Consider the following 2,724-nt stretch of genomic DNA (forward strand, 5'->3'; position numbering starts at 1 on the left):
CCAAAATGATGCAAACTCATGAACACAAAGATGAAATAAAGAAGGTTTATATAATTTTACAAAATTATTTTTAAATACACTTTGGCAGGAGAGACGAGTGAGGAGCCATGGAGGACGGGAGAAGCAGTGGACACAGGAGGAGTGGGAAGGAGGAAGAGAGAAATGAAGAGAAATAATGTCATGTTGAAGACAGAGAGACAGAGAAGATGAGAGACAGATAAATAATGTCATGTTGAAGACAGAGAGACAGAGATGAGAGACAGATAAATAATGTCATGGTGAAGACAGAGACACAGATAAATTATGTCATGTTGAAGACAGAGACACAGAAGAGATGAGAGACAGATAAATTATGTCATGTTGAAGACAGAGACACAGAGGAGATGAGAGACAGATAAATAATGTCATGTTGAAGACAGGGAGACAGAGGAGATGAGAGACAGGGAGCATGTTATGGAAGGCAGGGAGACAAGGAAAAGGAGGCTAGGAGAGAGAGCACAGGAGACACAAAGGGGGAAAGACTCAGAGAGACAGAGAGACAGACCACACAAGCAGAGAGATACTGGGGGAGACCAGGCTGGAGGAGACACAGACCACACACGCAGACAGGTACTGGGGGAGACCAGGCTGGAGGAGACACAGACCACACAAGAGAGACATCCTGGGAGAGACCAGGCTGGAGGAGACACAGACCACACTAGAGAGAGATCCTGGGAGAGACCAGGCTGGAGGAGACACAGACCACACTAGAGAGAGATCCTGGGGGAGACCAGGCTGGAGGAGACACAGACCACACACGCAGACAGGTACTGGGAGAGACCAGGCTGGAGGAGACACAGACCACACACACTAGAGACACATCCTGGGGGAGACCAGACCACACTAGAGAGATACTGGGGGAGACACAGACCACACTAGAGAGATCCTGGGGGAGACCAGGCTGGAAGGGAGGTGCCCCTGCCCACTGATGTGATTGTTATCCCATGTTTTCCTTCCAACCATCTTAAGCACATATGGAGATCAGGTGCTTCCTCAGGTCTATTGCTGAGTCAGGAGACAATGAAGACAGGGTGTGTGTGTGTGTGTGTGTGTGTGTGTGTGTGTGTGTGTGTGTGTGTGTGTCAAAGTCAAAGTCAAAGTCAAAGTCAAAGTAGCTTTATTGTCAATTACTTTGCATGTTAAGACATACAAAGGAATAAAAAAAAACGTTTCCCACTCTCCCACAAGTGCACACGCACAACAACAGATAAGACAAGACATATAGATATACATATACATATAGTTATACACATACAGATAACTGTACAGCAGCATAAGTTTACTTTAAAGTGACAGGTAGTGCAAAAAAAGGCAGCAAAAAGACATCCTGTGAGATGGATGTTACATTGGCAGTGCAAGTATGACAGTAAGTGGTAAAGTGATAAAAGTGCAAGGGACAGTTTTGTTGCAGAGTCCTGAGTTATTGTATGGGGGGGGGGGAGGATTTCAGCCTCCTATCAGACTGACGGATATGGCTGGGGGGAGTGAGGGGAGAGAATTTAGCTTCCTGACAGCTTGGTGTATAAAGCTATTTCTGAGTCTGGTGGTGCGGCAACGGAGGCTCCTATACCTTCTTCCAGAGGGTAGGAGGCTTAACAGACTGTGTGCGGGGTGGCTGGTGTCACTCGCAATCGAGGTAGCTTTCCGGGTGAGGCGGGTGGTGTATATGTCTTGCAGGGAAGGGAGTGGGAGTGGGGCACCAATGATCTTACCAGCTGTGTTCGTGTGTGTGTGTGTGTGTGTGTGTGTGTGTTTGTTTGTTTACAATAATGAATGATAAAGATGAAGAGATGTTGAGTGTCGTGCTCAGAAGAGTGAGAGACAGAGAAAGGGAGAGCAGGCAAACCTACAATTGTGTAGCCAATCGATTATTTCACATCTGTCCACAAGAGGGCAGCATAGACCAGCAAAAGGAACTCAGACGTGGTCACCCTAGATTTGCCAAATCCTCACTAGATCTATTCAAGGGGCCTATTCCAACCAACACACACTATAGTACTCTAGTACTCTAACTCACACACACTATAGTATTATACTATTCTAACTCACACACACTATAGTATTATACTATTCTAACTCACGCACACTATAGTATTATACCATTCTAACTCACACACACTATAGTACTCTACTACTCTAACTCACACACACTATAGTATTATACTATTCTAACTCACACACACTATAGTACTCTACTACTCTAACTCACGCACACTATAGTATTATACCATTCTAACTCACACAAGAAGTTACAGGTTACAAGCATTGTATTGTCGGATGCACAGAATGACACAGGGTCAGACTGGGCACTGAAATTCTTAGGACAAGGCACCGCACAACAACCTACCATAACATAACATAACATAACATGGCATACACTCTGTTCAAGTACTCTGAACATAATTTACACAAATTAAACATATAATAACCTATACAGATAATGATAACATGTAATAACCTTACTAAACATACAAGATAAATATACAATACAGTATGCTAAACCTATAATAACCTATACATATAATACTAACATATATACATAAAATAACCTATGCTAACCTAGTAAACCTATACTAACCTACAGACAAATCCTGTGTGGGAGTTACAGGTAGTGCAATATTTCTGATAAGATATTACTGATAGTGCAAACAGTAAGTTGAAAGTGACGGTGTATGTGAAGTGATG

This window comes from Clupea harengus, chromosome 9 (assembly GCF_900700415.2).
Source record: "Clupea harengus chromosome 9, Ch_v2.0.2, whole genome shotgun sequence".
NCBI lineage: Eukaryota > Metazoa > Chordata > Actinopteri > Clupeiformes > Clupeidae > Clupea > Clupea harengus.